The sequence below is a fragment of the Petromyzon marinus genome, chromosome 1, assembly GCF_048934315.1.
Source record: "Petromyzon marinus isolate PM22_M1 ecotype Great Lakes invasive population chromosome 1, UKy_Petmar_22M1.pri1.0, whole genome shotgun sequence".
In the NCBI taxonomy this organism is placed as follows: domain Eukaryota; kingdom Metazoa; phylum Chordata; class Hyperoartia; order Petromyzontiformes; family Petromyzontidae; genus Petromyzon; species Petromyzon marinus.
Window position 1 is genome coordinate 25068780 of NC_133667.1, and position 18746 is coordinate 25087525.

At 40.6% G+C, this 18746-nt stretch overlaps 1 protein-coding gene across 5 annotated transcripts in view; it reads left to right on the top strand.

Moving 5' to 3' along the window:
- The window catches only part of LOC116938735 (receptor-type tyrosine-protein phosphatase S-like), a 246293-nt gene that overhangs the window by 10222 nt on the left and 217325 nt on the right, over positions 1 to 18746 (top strand). The gene's annotated exons all lie outside the window — the stretch shown is intronic.

The following is an 18746-nucleotide window of genomic DNA, read 5'->3' on the forward strand; positions in this document are numbered from 1 at the left end:
TTATCTCTTGTGGTTGGTGTCCTTTACTTAAACCAGGTAAAAGAAGCCCTCTTGAGAATCATCACCTCCTGTGATTTACGTCATTTAACCAGGAGAAAGGCTCCATGAGATTATCCCACTGTGACTGACATTATTTTACCAGGAGCGCCCATTGAGATTCGTTCTCAGGGTCGGCATCCAATATTTGACCAGCTATGAACCCCATCGAGATCCCACCGTCTTGCGTGTTTGGGACATAGTCCCTTTGCGTATGGACTTGCACACAGTATGTTGAATTTCCGCAAAGTGATGGTCGTTTAAAAAAAAATCTACCCCACTGAAGGACCATGCAATAACAAACAAACGTGTCCGTAGTAATAACGACACAGTCATTGTTGCCGTATGGAAAAAACTGGGCTCTTTCATGTGAATGTGGATTTTTCAAAGATTTTCACTCAAACGTGTTAGCAATTTAAGATGCTGCGCTGTATCTTCGGGATAGCAAACAAGATATGTTTATGACTTTTTGGTCAAGCATAATATCACTGTCTAGTTTATTACATAATGGGTTAACAGGTAATTTGATTATATGGATATAAATAGGAATGATGTAATAAAATAGGAGAATACAGTCATATTTTATTGGGTGCGTTATATATGTATCAAATATGAAATAGCATTTGTCAACGAAGGACTCACTTGAGTCACGAGACTTTTTCAGTCCTTTATTATACTTCCGGGATCTTTGGCAAGTGCGTTTAATGAGTGCCTTATGTGGGGGGGAAAAAAACAGTACCCGCAGAAAAACCCACCACGCATATGTGGGTATAACACTAAAGTTCCATACAGATGGGTGCACAAACCCACTTGCTGCACTGCCATCTCCTGGCCACATTGCACTGACGTTGGTTTGTGAGTCTCGGATTTCGGTGGGCTTCACCAAGCCTTGTCACCAAAGTGCTGGAAAACAGGCGTGCACTGTCACACCAGTTTACATTTTTATACCAAAAATGTGTTTTTGTTGTAGAATATTGTGGGGATCAAATCCTGTTCAGGGGTCGGTTCTCAAAATGAATATCTGAATGATGATGATCATCATCATGATGATCACTCCGGGGTCGGTAAAATTAGCGACATCACTTCGTGGGATGTCAATGGTGGTCATCCTATAGAGAAACCTGAGCCAGCCATATAAAATGTGAAACATATACACCCAGCCCATGGCTTGAATCCAGTACCTCAGCATTGCTTGCTGAGCATTGCAGTGTTTTCCAACATGGGCATCATAAGGACTCCTTGAGTGAGAGAGAAATAAGTTGTCATCCTATGCAGAGACTTAACGCCACCATAATAATGTGGAATTTCTACTGTGCTCATTGCTCCACCCCGTATTTGTTTGAGCAGGGAGACTTGGATAACATCCACACTGTAAACTCCAGTGCCCTCAAAAAGTAATTAATCAGACTCAGTGTACATTAATCACTGGGAAGGCAGCGAGTGTGTGAGTGGTTTGGCCACCCTCTAGGTCTACTCAGATGACACATTCGAGTGGCACTCTCTCATCAGTGCCCAGGGTCCCCGCCACTGAGTCGTGACCACGGATTTAACCTCCAACTATCAACCTCGCGGCTGGCCGCTCGCCACCTGCTGTCTCAAGCAACATCTCCCCTGGGTGGTGATGCTTAATTTTAGAGGCGAGTAGTCAGCACTGTATGCGTGTGCATGCGACTGTGCGATGCTGTGTAAATTCATCACTTGTACAATTAGTGGAGGGGAGTAATTTGTTGCAAGTAACTTTGTGTTATTGTAATCAAATAACATTTAGCTCGTGCGTGTTAATGTTATACATATACACTGTATATGCACGGGGTACAGCGTTATATGAAAATTACCACGTTTTCCCCAACAGACCTCTGAACAATTATGTTAGCACCTATTACGGTTGCCAAGATAGATGAGTAGTTTGATCTGCACCACAGCCAGCGCTAATGTTTACACGATGCCTCAGATGCTTATTTAGAGGTTGAGAAACGCCAAAGACCGTGGAGCACAATAGGTACATGTGGCACTGGTGTTATTGCGTTAAATTCATCCTATTATCTGCGCTTTGCCTCACATACTTCTTGTGTGAGTGGCCTCTTGGAGGTGCTAAATACTTTTATCTGGACTTCGCAGATAAGGGGGGTCAACTTGGAAATGGTGGAAAATTCTTGTTATGATCTGCGGATGAGTAGTTACTCGAAATGGTTTCTTAAAAGCACTGAATTCTTCGTTGAAGCCATGGCTCTTCTCGGATAAGAAAAGTAACCTAGAAATGTGCCAAGTTCGTCTGATTATTTGCATTTATCTGTGGACAGGAAATGCATGGCAACAATAGGATCCACCAATAGCATCCATCCATAAAACCATGGACAAACAAAGCAAACTTGAATACATACAAATGAATACAATATAAAAGAGATCCTAATATTGTCATACATTGTTGGGGCTAGTGCTGTTAGCGATCACCTATCTCTCAAGTTCTTAAATTAATAACTGGCACAGGGGCGCTGTCTTCTACTTAGTTTAAACAGCAATGGGCAATTTCAGATACTGTTTGCCACATATTATCCGTGGGAGGAATTCATACTCAGGTTACTGGATTATTGAGTGCTTGAACTACTGCACCACATACACAATGACAAAGATCCTCAATATAGTCTTGAACAGACTGTTGAAGCAAGTGATCTGAGGGAGCACCTATGAAAGCCGACATGGGTGAGTGACCAGGACTACGCCCGGCCGCCTTTGTCTCCCCACTACTGATGTTTACACACCAGACCAGGTACTCATTTAAGGTTGAGTCAACTTAGGGGAGGCCCCAGACCGGTTCACATTCACCTATTCGTCACCGACATTGGCTGTGAATGGGAATTGAACGTGGGTCGTGGCGCAGTGCGCCACCATTCCCCACAATACACTATTCGCATATGCAGACAGAAATATGTGCCCGCACACACACACGCACACAAAGACTCCAAAGATCTTTTATTTACATGAAATGTTGAGTATCTATTGCGATCATAACAGTGCATGAGACGGCAGTGTGACAAGAACCACGAATGGCCACCAGTGTCTTGCCAATGTTTACGCACAACACCAGGCACTTTATTTAAAGAAGAGTCGACCTATGTCAAGCTCAGGGAAGGTTTTGATGCCATTTGGTACTACTCGGGTCGCAAGGTTTACATTGCAGTCAAGAGGTTGTCGCATCCGATGCTGTTGAGGCTGTTGCACCACCGTTGCTAACATATAACCCACATATACAAACATCTCTTGTATAGCCTTTGACAGATTGTTGGGGCTAGTGCTGTTTGCAAACTCATGTGAAGGCCGAAAAGGCGAATGGTAGCCAGTTTCATGCCGGTAATTGGTTTAAAAAAATGTTACCTTTTATACACGTCTCGCAATGAACATACAATTTTACCTTTTTTAATTGAGACATGGAGCTGCCCTGATATAATGATTAGCAAGGTGGACTTGCCACCGCACATTTCATATTTTGGCACGGCAGTGGAAACAATGGGCATGTTTTATAATTCCCTTATCCCCTTGTCAATACATAAACATACAGTAAATGGTTACACCAGTCAGTTAATCCTCATAGTTTGTGTGTGGGATAAAGTGTCGAGGACAGTACAGGGCACCTCTTCCACAAACATCGAGCCCTTGTGAAATAGACGACTACCTACCCTCTCGAACTCCCTCTGGTGGAGGCACTTTCGTTTGGCTGTGACGTAGGCAATTGCAGGGCTGCATCTTTACCTTTCAAACGGAGAATTGAGGGCACCCAAACAACTTAGGCCTTTCCGTTGGAACAATGTAGCGGCTGCCTCTGAAACAAATCAGTTGCACGCACTGTGCGTGTTGTACGTTCACGCTTACCAATCAGCGCTCTCATGACTAAATTGCCACTGCAATCGATTATCGATTCATGACTAATAGATTCTGAAACGATTATTTGTTTAAAGATGATCGTTTAATAACCCTAATATATCTTATTTGGTTATTTCGGTAAAGTCACGTAGAATGAGAATAAAATAATAAATTGATAAAATAAAATAACACAATAATATTCTCACGACGTTTCGGCCACAACACAAGCGGCCTTCATCAGGTGAAGGGACGAGACTGTCTGGAGGACAGCGCTGGAGTGAAAAAGCCTTAAAGAGAAAATATATGAGCAACGATCCAGGCAATGGCCCAATGGCCCATCTTCACAGCACATCTAATATACACACGCATGCATACATATAAACATGCACACGTTGTATTACAAGTACATGTAGATTTTCTTTGCAAATCCTCTGCTATGTGGGGTCGTGAAGGTTATCGCAAACTTTTTTCACCACGCTGGACTGTAGCTTGGTAAAGGCAGAGAATTTAGACGCGGGAACATAGTACTGAACAACAATATATTTTTCTACACTGCCGATTGAATGCCAAGCAATAGTAATATGATTACCATTAAACATGGAGCAATCATACACAGTTACTGTCGTTCCCTTTTGGCTTTATGAATAAGTGATTTTTTGCATGGTGGCCAATCAAATTGTTGTAGACTAACACTTGTTCAGATTACCACCGGGGGAACGCCAGTAACCGTGTATGATTGCTCCATGTTTAATGGTAATAATATTACCATGACTTGGCATTCAATCGCTCATTACTCTTTATGATTTTGTCAATTAGAACATTTCCAGAAACAAACACAGAAACAATTGTGTTGGCAGCATTTGTTCCATGCATTTATATCATGCGACACAGCCTACTTTATCATACAAAACAAATAAACTTCCCAGCGTAGATGTGCTGTGAAGATGGGCTATTGCCTGGATCGTTGCTCATATTTTCTCTTTAAGGCAATGTTAACGATTGTGTTGGACTTTTTTGTTATCTGGTTTGTACACCACTGCTAATGCAGTACCTCCAAATAATTTGTCTACTTTTAAAATACAGTAATGTTATTAAATTAACCGAATACATTTTAATTTGATTACAAAAAATTCAAGTAATACGGTGTTATATTAGTTTGAAAATGACAAGTTCGGTATGATTTTATTTTTAATACCACTGGTAAGTACAGTACTCAAGGTTGAGAGGTCATCACATCAATTAAGTTGATTCCATCCCACCTCGCCATTACTTCCTTCTGCCAGGTCCTGCAGCTGTTACACAACTGACACCTGACCTCCAATGACCGCTCTTACAGTCTTGCCACATATCTGAATTTAGGTCTAACCTAAGTTACAGTCAATGTTCTTCAAAACCGCGTTTACAGTCTCATAATCAGCAACTTAAACCTTTAGCTCTATAACTGGTGATTGCTGACCTCTGGGTGCTTCTACAATGCCCGTCTCGGTAATCTGCATCTTGCACACGTGATCCTTATGGCGGTACCCCGGGGTACCAAATAATACAAAATGGCCGAGGCAATTAAATATTTTATTTCTGGGACACTTTTTTTTCCAGGGGTGTACTTAACGCCACGACTGGGGTACCAATCAGTCCAAAATCAGTGCTACTCCGCGATGTCGAAACGGAGCGAGGACGATTGCGCTGAAACCCTGAACGCTCGTATGCACCATAGTGCATCGTGTACAGCTCGTCGAGATGAGTTGATTGCCGCATCGCCGACCATCAGATTATGCGAGAGCCAGAGTACTGCGGTTCCCCGGGGTACCACCATGAGGTTCATGTGTCCCACCGGTAAAGACCTCCCCTTTTCCAGACACGTATACACTGCGCCCCACCCATTGCAAACTCACTTCCGAATGCCTTTCTACCAAATTCTATGCTCCATTTCAAAGTTGGTTAGCTGTCCTATAACATTCCTCATACACTCTATGCACCAGTACTAAAATGTCAGAATGTTTCTTTTATTTTTGTCATGGTAAAGTTCAACAATATATAAAGTTTTGATTTAAAGCTTTCGTGACTGCAGTAATTCATATTCTTAGTTTTTTCGGTAAAGTCACGTTGAAGAGAAACAACAAAATAACAAAATATATATAAAACAATAAAAAATTCTCACGACGTTTCGACCATAACTCAAACGGTCATCATCAGGTGTGTCGGTTTGCATAAATTTATTTTGAAAACGGCATATTTATTTATTTATATAAAAATTACGTTTGCGTCACGCGCAACGATTGGCTGTTTGCCAGGACTAGTCCATCTATTTTTTGAAAAGAGGAGGGGGGAGACGAAATTTGTTTTTATGTATGCTGTCTGAAAGCCACTGTAAGCGTGAACAATCAATCAAGAACTGAAATGATTTATCAAATCTTTCCAATGATTGCTAAGATAGAATCCATCTTCTCGGTTGAAATTGTCTCTGTGTTTGTATATGTGGATAGCCTCATGAACGAATCTCTCATGGAAGCCAGATGGCTTACAAAGAACCTCCGTCTTGGAAAAGTCAATGGCATGTGAGCCTACTGAATTAGAACAATGATCTGCTACGGCCGAGGTGTTGGTCCTACCGTGTTTAAGGTCTGCTTTATGTTCACGAATGCGGTCCGAGATATGGCGTTTGGTTTCTCCAATGTAACTACTACCACAGAGGCAACTTAGTTTGTAGACACCAGGGTATTGTATGTCCGGAATCACATCTTTTACAGACGGAACCAGATCACGGATTTTATGTAATGTGTTGAAACGGACCTGGATCTTGTGTTTATTCAAGATTTTGGAGATCTTTTTTGTGATCCCAGCAATGTAGGGTAAAGTGATGGTTTTGAAAGGCTCCTCAAGAGGGTTTTTCTTCATGGTTTGAGTGATAGCTTTGCGGATTGTATAGTCGGAGTAACCATTAGCCCTAAGAGCTTGGTGTACGTGCTTGAGTTCACTGCTTATGTGTTGCTGGTCGGATATGCATTGGGCTCTATGATACAGAGTCTTGATGAGAGAATTCTTCTGTGATGGATGGTGATGGGAATCCGGTTTCAGATAAGCATCCGTATGGGTAGCTTTCCTGTAGACAGAGTGGCTCATTGAACCATCAGGTCTCTTTTTTTTTTTTTTTTTTTTAATTAGGACATCCAAAAAAGGTATCTTGCCATCTATTTCGACTTCCATGGTAAATCTGATGGCTGGGTGTATGGAATTGATGTGGTCGAAGAATTGGTCTAGAGCAGGCCGGCCATGTGGCCAGATGACAAAAGTGTCATCCACGTACCTCTTCCATAAGGTTGGGCGCAGAGTGGCAGTCTGGATGGCGTCAGTCTCAAATTTCTCCATGAAAATGTTAGCTATAACTGGAGAAAGGGGGGAGCCCATTGGGGTGCCCTCAGTTTGTTTGTAGAAAGTTCCATTCCAAGTGAAGTATGTATTGGTTAAACAGTGTCTCACCAGGGGGGGTACCTCAGTGTTTAGTCCTTGATGAACCAAGTCTTCAATGATTGCAATGGTGTCAGGTACAGGAACCTTGGTGAATAAGGAAACTACATCAAAACTGACAAGCAGGTCGTCTGGGGACAGGGAAATACCCTTGATTGTTGATACCAGGTGAGTAGAATTTTGTACCGCAGAGGTGGTCTTTCCAGTGAAAGGACGCAGGATTTCAGACAAAAAACGAGCTAGTTTGTAGGTGGGGGAGCTGATAGTAGAGACTATGGGACGAAGAGGTGTATCAACTTTATGTATTTTTGGTAAGCCGTATAATCTTGGTGGCCTGGCAGCAGAAGGTTTCAATGAAAACTGTTTAGATTGATCAATTAATGCGGTTGAATCAGAAATTATTTTGTTGGTTTGTGTGACGAGGCTGTTGGTGGGATCTCTTTTTATTTTTGTATAACTACCATCGTCGAGTAATTCTTTAATTTTGTTGTTGTATTCTATTTTATCCATGATAACAGTAGCATTGCCTTTGTCAGCTGAGAGAACTACAATATCATTCCTCTTTTTTAATTTATATAATTCAAAACGCTCATTTTTGCTGAGGTTGCTAGCTGGCATCTTAGCGTTTTTGAGGGTTGCAGCGATTTCAGATCTTGCTACGTCTGCAGCGATGTGACCCAGGCCCCTGAGAGCAACGTCTACTTGGGCAATTATATCATTAACTGGTATGTGTTTAGGTGTGACTGCAAAGTTTAGACCTTTAGCTAAAACGGATTTCAGACCATCGGAAATAGAACTGTTACTGCGATTAATTACGACTTTATTAACGTCTAACTTTTTGGTGTGTGGGTCCGGTCTTTTGTTGAATAGGAGGTTAAATTTGGAAATCAGGTTTTCCTTACATTTGGTCGACATAGTAGCAGCTGAAGAGGCAGTCATATTGTCTACATGTTCCCAATCCGATGTGGACATTATTGCCGTCAATGATAAGTGTGATTTGTAGAGTGTCTTGTCTAACTGATCTAGTTCTGTGCGTATAAGTCTGATTTTTTCTGAGATAAGAGCTAAGCTAGTTTTGAAAAGAATTCGTTTCGCATTAGAAGAAGTTACAGTAGCAGAGGTGAGTGTAAATGCGATTGGTATTACCCCAGAGTCGCGGCATCTCTTCAGGAAGGTGAGAGACTCGATCAGCTGAGCTTTCTTATCCCGGAGTTTGTTGAAGGATCTTAAAGTTATGTGAAAACCCTCCCCGTAGAGGCGATTAAATTTTGATTTAAAGCTTTCGTGACTGCAGTAATTCATATTCTTAGTTTTTTCGGTAAAGTCACGTTGAAGAGAAACAACAAAATAACAAAATATATATAAAACAATAAAAAATTCTCACGACGTTTCGACCATAACTCAAACGGTCATCATCAGGTGTGTCGGTTTGCATAAATTTATTTTGAAAACGGCATATTTATTTATTTATATAAAAATAACGTTTGCGTCACGCGCAACGATTGGCTGTTTGCCAGGACTAGTCCATCTATTTTTTGAAAAGAGGAGGGGGGAGACGAAATTTGTTTTTATGTATGCTGTCTGAAAGCCACTGTAAGCGTGAACAATCAATCAAGAACTGAAATGATTTATCAAATCTTTCCAATGATTGCTAAGATAGAATCCATCTTCTCGGTTGAAATTGTCTCTGTGTTTGTATATGTGGATAGCCTCATGAACGAATCTCTCATGGAAGCCAGATGGCTTACAAAGAACCTCCGTCTTGGAAAAGTCAATGGCATGTGAGCCTACTGAATTAGAACAATGATCTGCTACGGCCGAGGTGTTGGTCCTACCGTGTTTAAGGTCTGCTTTATGTTCACGAATGCGGTCCGAGATATGGCGTGACGCAAACGTTATTTTTATATAAATAAATAAATATGCCGTTTTCAAAATAAATTTATGCAAACCGACACACCTGATGATGACCGTTTGAGTTATGGTCGAAACGTCGTGAGAATTTTTTATTGTTTTATATATATTTTGTTATTTTGTTGTTTCTCTTCAACGTGACTTTACCGAAAAAACTAAGAATATGAATTACTGCAGTCACGAAAGCTTTAAATCAAAATTTAATCGCCTCTACGGGGAGGGTTTTCACATAACTTTAAGATCCTTCAACAAACTCCGGGATAAGAAAGCTCAGCTGATCGAGTCTCTCACCTTCCTGAAGAGATGCCGCGACTCTGGGGTAATACCAATCGCATTTACACTCACCTCTGCTACTGTAACTTCTTCTAATGCGAAACGAATTCTTTTCAAAACTAGCTTAGCTCTTATCTCAGAAAAAATCAGACTTATACGCACAGAACTAGATCAGTTAGACAAGACACTCTACAAATCACACTTATCATTGACGGCAATAATGTCCACATCGGATTGGGAACATGTAGACAATATGACTGCCTCTTCAGCTGCTACTATGTCGACCAAATGTAAGGAAAACCTGATTTCCAAATTTAACCTCCTATTCAACAAAAGACCGGACCCACACACCAAAAAGTTAGACGTTAATAAAGTCGTAATTAATCGCAGTAACAGTTCTATTTCCGATGGTCTGAAATCCGTTTTAGCTAAAGGTCTAAACTTTGCAGTCACACCTAAACACATACCAGTTAATGATATAATTGCCCAAGTAGACGTTGCTCTCAGGGGCCTGGGTCACATCGCTGCAGACGTAGCAAGATCTGAAATCGCTGCAACCCTCAAAAACGCTAAGATGCCAGCTAGCAACCTCAGCAAAAATGAGCGTTTTGAATTATATAAATTAAAAAAGAGGAATGATATTGTAGTTCTCTCAGCTGACAAAGGCAATGCTACTGTTATCATGGATAAAATAGAATACAACAACAAAATTAAAGAATTACTCGACGATGGTAGTTATACAAAAATAAAAAGAGATCCCACCAACAGCCTCGTCACACAAACCAACAAAATAATTTCTGATTCAACCGCATTAATTGATCAATCTAAACAGTTTTCATTGAAACCTTCTGCTGCCAGGCCACCAAGATTATACGGCTTACCAAAAATACATAAAGTTGATACACCTCTTCGTCCCATAGTCTCTACTATCAGCTCCCCCACCTACAAACTAGCTCGTTTTTTGTCTGAAATCCTGCGTCCTTTCACTGGAAAGACCACCTCTGCGGTACAAAATTCTACTCACCTGGTATCAACAATCAAGGGTATTTCCCTGTCCCCAGACGACCTGCTTGTCAGTTTTGATGTAGTTTCCTTATTCACCAAGGTTCCTGTACCTGACACCATTGCAATCATTGAAGACTTGGTTCATCAAGGACTAAACACTGAGGTACCCCCCCTGGTGAGACACTGTTTAACCAATACATACTTCACTTGGAATGGAACTTTCTACAAACAAACTGAGGGCACCCCAATGGGCTCCCCCCTTTCTCCAGTTATAGCTAACATTTTCATGGAGAAATTTGAGACTGACGCCATCCAGACTGCCACTCTGCGCCCAACCTTATGGAAGAGGTACGTGGATGACACTTTTGTCATCTGGCCACATGGCCGGCCTGCTCTAGACCAATTCTTCGACCACATCAATTCCATACACCCAGCCATCAGATTTACCATGGAAGTCGAAATAGATGGCAAGATACCTTTTTTGGATGTCCTAATTAAAAAGAGACCTGATGGTTCAATGAGCCACTCTGTCTACAGGAAAGCTACCCATACGGATGCTTATCTGAAACCGGATTCCCATCACCATCCATCACAGAAGAATTCTCTCATCAAGACTCTGTATCATAGAGCCCAATGCATATCCGACCAGCAACACATAAGCAGTGAACTCAAGCACGTACACCAAGCTCTTAGGGCTAATGGTTACTCCGACTATACAATCCGCAAAGCTATCACTCAAACCATGAAGAAAAACCCTCTTGAGGAGCCTTTCAAAACCATCACTTTACCCTACATTGCTGGGATCACAAAAAAGATCTCCAAAATCTTGAATAAACACAAGATCCAGGTCCGTTTCAACACATTACATAAAATCCGTGATCTGGTTCCGTCTGTAAAAGATGTGATTCCGGACATACAATACCCTGGTGTCTACAAACTAAGTTGCCTCTGTGGTAGTAGTTACATTGGAGAAACCAAACGCCATATCTCGGACCGCATTCGTGAACATAAAGCAGACCTTAAACACGGTAGGACCAACACCTCGGCCGTAGCAGATCATTGTTCTAATTCAGTAGGCTCACATGCCATTGACTTTTCCAAGACGGAGGTTCTTTGTAAGCCATCTGGCTTCCATGAGAGATTCGTTCATGAGGCTATCCACATATACAAACACAGAGACAATTTCAACCGAGAAGATGGATTCTATCTTAGCAATCATTGGAAAGATTTGATAAATCATTTCAGTTCTTGATTGATTGTTCACGCTTACAGTGGCTTTCAGACAGCATACATAAAAACAAATTTCGTCTCCCCCCTCCTCTTTTCAAAAAATAGATGGACTAGTCCTGGCAAACAGCCAATCGTTGCGCGTGACGCAAACGTTATTTTTATATAAATAAATAAATATGCCGTTTTCAAAATAAATTTATGCAAACCGACACACCTGATGATGACCGTTTGAGTTATGGTCGAAACGTCGTGAGAATTTTTTATTGTTTTATATATATTTTGTTATTTTGTTGTTTCTCTTCAACGTGACTTTACCGAAAAAACTAAGAATATGAATATATAAAGTATTTCATTGTTTTACATAGAGAACTCCAATGATCCGCAATCCAGTAATTCACGAATGCCTCTAAAGCAGAAGATTTGCAGTTCGCGGCACCTCTTAATAAGGGGCACACCACGGCAGATTGAAACACTTCGCAAACCCACAAACTCCGATCCGTAGAAGTGGACGTGGTTAACAGAGCTGCGGGAATGGAGCTGCAGACAAATGCAGAGATGAGGTTCTGATATATTTTATTTACAATGTGTGTTTTTTTGCATCTGCCGAAGCTAGCTATGCTGATTGGATTTGTTCATTGGAAAGGATTGCATAATTTTAATGGATCACCCGAATCACTTTGGCTGGGCGGTGTTGTGGTTAGAGCACAACTTTATATTCTGAAGACTGTTCTCTGATGGTGTCTTTGTACGATAATTGACCAAGAAACTGGTCTCTGATGGGCCTCTAAACAACTGGATGAACATTGGTACAGTAATACCTCGATATGCGTATTTTCAATGAACGAATTTCGCTATAACAAACTTTGGATTAATTACCATTACTATAAACATAAAACTAAAAATTAAGTACAATTATAAATAATTGCACTAAAATTAACAAGTTAATAGATATATGTTATATAAATACGAATAAAATTGTAATATGTCAATTCTTGAGCGTTGTGCATCGCGATGTTTCTTTATCAATTTTAAGATTGTACAGTATGAAATACATTATTTTCAAAATAAATGTTTTTTACATTATGAATTGTAAGTTATGAAGTGTGTATATAGTATAAAATTGTAAGTTACTAAGGCTGGCAGTGCATCGTAATAGTACGAATGTTATAAGTTATTCAATATGCGAAGTTTAAATATACGAATATAGCTCCAGGAACGCATCTATTTTGTATATCGAGGTATTACTGTGTTTTTAGACAACAGTGATGGGATTGCAAGACAATAATCGACTGACAGAGAGATCTCTCTTAAGGGGTCTAGATACAGCAGACAGATCTCTCCATAGCATCTTTATTTAAACCCAATAATTAAACCTCCCAGTGATGCTGGATTGCTTCTCATCATTTTGATGAAACCCTAATAACACAATTCTGCGGAACGTGTGTCTCGTAAAGACGCTCCTTATTAGTGTTATCATGACTTGCACTCCCATAATCAGCACCACTAATTGCTTCTGCCACAGTCTTTCTGCAGCCCTGAAACACAGCACCTTTTGCAATTTCTCAATTTGCGGTTACTTTTGTTCCCCCCCCGCACCTCCTTAATTGCATTCAAATATGTCGTGCTTGCATCAACATATTATAGGATAAATACGTTTCCTTTTATAATTACGACAGCGAGGAGTGCATCACCTTGTGCCAAAGAATGGGCTAGACAATTATATCACAGAACTACTTTTGATGGACTTTCAACTGGCCTCTTTATGCATATAAAGGACACGCCGCTGTAGTCTATTTTAATCGCATTAGCTAAGTGGAAGCTATAAGAACAATAACAATGCTGCAGTCATAGCAGAGAACCGGAGTAAAGGATATAGAGTGATATTGACAAATCGACATACATTGATTCACCTTCCCACGATTCGATAAATATAATTTGGGGTCATGATTTTATTTAAGAATTGATTATTTTAGTCCTATTTGTATTGTATGATTTGTATCATCTTGTGTCATTGTTTACACGAGATTGAATGTAACATTTACATATGATTTGCATATACTTTTCACAAGTCATAAATAAAGGATATATATGCTCAAGTCAATGCATGTATCTTGAGCGTAAGGTTGAATTTATAGTTTGTTGGGTGACTTAGGGGTCATGCACTGAGCAGGCACCATTGCGGCTTTAAGTTCGAATTTAGGCAGCGATGAATGGGTTGAGCTGGATTCTCAAGTGCAGTGAGTTGATTCTATAATTACAGGCAGCCCTCTACGTACGAACACCCGACTTACAAACATCCGCACTTACGAACCAGCTTCCATGAGATATATATATTTTTAATATCAATTGCAAACTCGCACTTACGCATTGAACCGCATAACTATTTTCTTCAGCGGAGTGATCTTCCGCGATATGTAATGAGTCACAGCCTCCCGCTTGGAGTCTTTGTGTCTGTGCGCGCGCACGTGTGTATTGTGTGTGAAAGTAAGTGTGTGTGGGGAGCGGTGGTTAGTGTGCTGCGCTACGAATCCAGCAACCCGAGTTTGATTCACGCTCACGGCCGACACCAGTGACGATTATCTGAACCAGTCCTGGGCCTCCCCGAGGTCGACTCTGCCTCAAATGAGTACCTGGTGCGGTGTGTAAACATCACCACTGGGGAGACAAAGGCGGCCGGGCGTGGTGTTGGCCACCCACCTCATCGTGTCCCGTGCCAGCCTTCATAGGTGCTGCTTGCTAACAGCAATTGCCCCAACAGTCTGTTAAGGCTATACGGGTGATCGTTACCCTGCAAACGGTGTTTAATGTCAATCAATCTTGGATGATTAATTTGGTAATATAATGTTAAATGGAAAAGGCCAAATTAAGTGACAAACACGATTTAATGTGATGGTTGTTGCAAAGTCATTTTTACCTGAGTTAAGGCCATCAAATTGCCACACTTGAGAATCCAATTTAATCAAGGGTGACTGAACCTTCGATTTGAACCCATGATCTTAGCAGTACCAGCTTTGTGCTTCTGCCCTTATGAACCCCCTAAAGCCATTTCGCTACCTCTCATTGCATCTTTAGCAACTATCTTCCCAGGTGTCACTGTGGTCAAGATGTAAGTAAAAAAATCCGTCGGGCATGGGTTCAAATCCCAGCCGGGGGCTGACTCTAGATTGTTATCGTCAGGTTGATGAGGTCATGACAATTGGTACCATTTTGCAGAATTTCATCGACTGTCTTCCGATAGAAAAAGAAGACCCTGCCATAGGCATGCGGAATCTTCGCTGCTGGCTCACGACCATCAGTGGAGATGAGCATTGCTCTGTGGATTATTTGAGCAGGGAGAGACTTTGCTTAACTGTGTTATATGCCATGATCGTACTCACATCTAAATTAATTGTCGGTAATATCCTGAGACAGGAATCATACTTTAAATACTGTTTGCCATTGGTTATAATTAACAAGCCAGCCATCCGGTGCACCGTCCAACCTCTATGCCTACTCAGCCGCTGCACTCGGCATACGTTAAGTAATAATAATGCACTTAAAATGATAATGCTTGGAGTAATAAAACATGGGCCGCACACGTTGGGGGAGCTTTAACGACACTGTGAAACAAGCCCAATTAACACCCCGGTATGAACATAGTAATTGACCGTCTGTAAACCTGCCACCTCATGCCCGTGTAGCCTTATGTGTAACCCTTTCTCAGCCAAGTTTCGCTGATTTAAATCACAACGATTCAATTAATCGTATTGATTTTGGATCATGGTTCAGTTTTAAGAATCAATGTTTTTCTCTGCATCGTCTCTAATGTCTCTCTTGTCTGAATTATATGTTGCAAGGGTATTGTCTCTCTTTACGGTATTGCTTGTCTAGCTTTTATTGTTTGTAATCACTGTATCATTTGTACATCTGTTTTCACTGTCATATCCATACGTCTGTCTGGTTTGTACAATCTAATTTCTACCGTCTTGTTCGTACAGTCATTGTTGTCTTATACATTATTTCTGTAATATCTACTTTTTGTATCATATTTAAATTTGTCTGATTTGTACACTGGCAGTATATTGTCTATTTTGTACGATTTGCAGTGTATGTGCATTGGCTGCCTTGTCTTCTGTCTCAGCATTACTCTCCATCTTATATCTCTTCTGTCCAGTGTGTTCCCACCATTCACATGAAGGCAAATAAATGCGTAACATGTGTATGAAGTGAAAATAATCAATTATTACACGAAATATGCAACCTGTGTGTTGTGAGAGTAATGATCTATTTGAATTGATTAATTAGAAAATGTTTAGGGATGTAAAGATTTATAATTTCGAGGCAAACACAACCCAAAAACACAACAGCTCTTCTCTAGCACCTACACACTTCGTCTGTGGCCCCCAGGGTATCCAACATGCATTTGAAGCTTTGTTAAATTAATGTTAAGACGCATTTGGATGTTGTCAAAGTGCTGTATCGATATCACTTCATTGACCAATTTAAGGGAAATATATCACTCTCAGTTCTATTATGACATGCCTGTTTTTTCACTCGCAAAAGTTCAAGCTCATGTCAGACAGCCAGGGACATACAGCCCTGTTAAATATCTCAAAGACAGAAGATGTTTGTGGTTATGGGTTGCGTTGTTCTTTAATTAGCTTTTACTGGCTGTACAGTTCAGGAAGAGACATTTCTTCACCTCATGACAACACGCTAACAACACTTACAATCTTATAATTGGTGATAAATGCAGAAATCTAGTAGTCTACAGTATATAAACTAAATCAAAGTGTTGTAAAATTTTAAATCATTCTTGCGGCTGTGTGTACACGTGGTGGCACTTTGACAGCCCCCACATCCATCATTATAAAGCCTCGCTTCATTAAAATTAGCATTTAAATTGGAGCTCGAAATGTGCGTTATTTTAGCGAATGAAAAATGACAGCAAAATGGTCAGTCTAAGAGGGGGGGGGGGGGAATACATGCTTCATAGTGGCTGACAATTCTGTTGTACAAAAAGTGAGTAAGCTCTCTACTGATTGCTGGAAATTATCTTTCGACCTTTGACTAGACGCTGCATTCCCATTGCTGTTTAAAAGTGAGTCACGTGTTAAAGTAAAGAGTTAAACCAAAAATTAATTGGATAAGTTTCAATCAATTTAGCTGCTGCATGTGCTTCTGATGGTGCACGTGGAATGAATGCACTCATTAAAGGGGTGACCCAGCCTAAAAGTAAGCAGCTCTTCTCCAGTAGCTACACACTTAGGCTGTTCCTTGGGATGCTTGGCACGAGTTTGAAGCTTTGCTCATGAGAACAAGGATGAAAATGCATGAATATGCATAGATTATGTAATGCTTTCCAACATGTTTGTCCTTTCAAGTTTTTTTTAGAGAACATACCACAGTCTTGATTTGAAGCTTTCGTGACTGCAGGTATTCATACTCTTTGGTTCTTTCGGTAAAGTCACGTAGGTAGAAAAATAATAGATCACGACGTTTCGATCGCAACACAAGCAATTGTCATCAGGTGGGACAACCACAGCAAGAATAAACTGCTGAAGTCGGCGAGAGATACGCCGATCTCTCCAATGCTGCTGCGGTGGGCCACTTTACTCCAGTGACCTGGGTGCTGCTGCGGGGTCACTTTCTTCCCCGCCTCCTTCCCCCCCCCCCCACTTCTCTCTCCCCCCCTACTGCCGAGTCATATATAATCTCGTGCCACGGCAGATCTCTCGCCTACTTCAGCAGTTTTTTTTTGCTGTGGTTGTCCCACCTGATCACGATTGCTTGTGTTGCGATTTAAACATACCACAGGTTAATGACATTATTTAAACTGTTAAGAAAAGTAAGTGGGCTTGAGCAGGACACTTAACTACAAGGGAGGTGGAGTGATACTATCATCTCTTGTGCAGGTGCTTGGTGGATTGTTACATTGCAGGACTGTGAGAGATGACTTCCAGTAGCGGATCGATCAAAGCTGATGGGGATAGTGATGAAATAACGTTAGCGTTAAAACTAGATAAAGAGATGACTTCTTGCTGCACGTCATGTTGCAAGATGACATATGATACGTGATGTCACGAGGTGATGCTCCTTGTAACCATGAGATTGGATATGCATGTTGCACGTGTGATGTAATTCCCAAGGAAACCGGATAACCTTTTAAAATGTATTGCCAATTTTTGACAGCTCTTTTGATACTTTTTCCAAGTAATTCCTTAGCAGCAATACAACATTTTCATAAATGTAGTTAATATTGGAAAGTTTACTCATGAGAGTTAGTGATCCCTCCACGATAGATAGATAAATAAATATACATTTATAGACATAGCTAATGTATTCCAGTTTTGTAAGAAAGTGCTCAAAACACTTTAAAGCTACGGTCAGGCATGATCACATTTTCATTATTGCAGCAAGGTTGTGACGGTGAGAATTCTGTGACGACAGTTTTCAAGTACAGATATCCCTCGATTACGAACGTTTGGTTTACGAAATTTCGCTTTAACGCAATTGACAAATTATGGACACTTTTCAATTAACGAAATCGAATTTCCGCTTTAACGAAATTTCACATGGCACATGCGGAATGAGATGAAATAAGAAGCACCGGGGAGGCTGCGTCCTACATACACTACAGCGTCATGGCATACCTGTAGTGCAACAGTGATGCCTCCACATCACCATTCCAGTCATTCCAACATGCAGCAGATTTTTTGGTGACTTCCCTGAAAAGGTACATTATTTTTGTTTAAAATAAGTTATTATTCAATCTTTTTATATTTATGTTCCTTATTACTATTTTTGTATTGTGAAAAGTGATATAGGCGTATATCTTTTCCGTTAGGAGTAGAGTTGAAAGGACAGCTCACATTTTTTGTATTAAATTAATGGGAAAAGCCATTCCGATTAATTAAATTTAGTTTTACCTGTGTTTTTTTAATAACGCATCCCTTTTGTAAATCGAGGTATAGCTGAATTTATTTTCG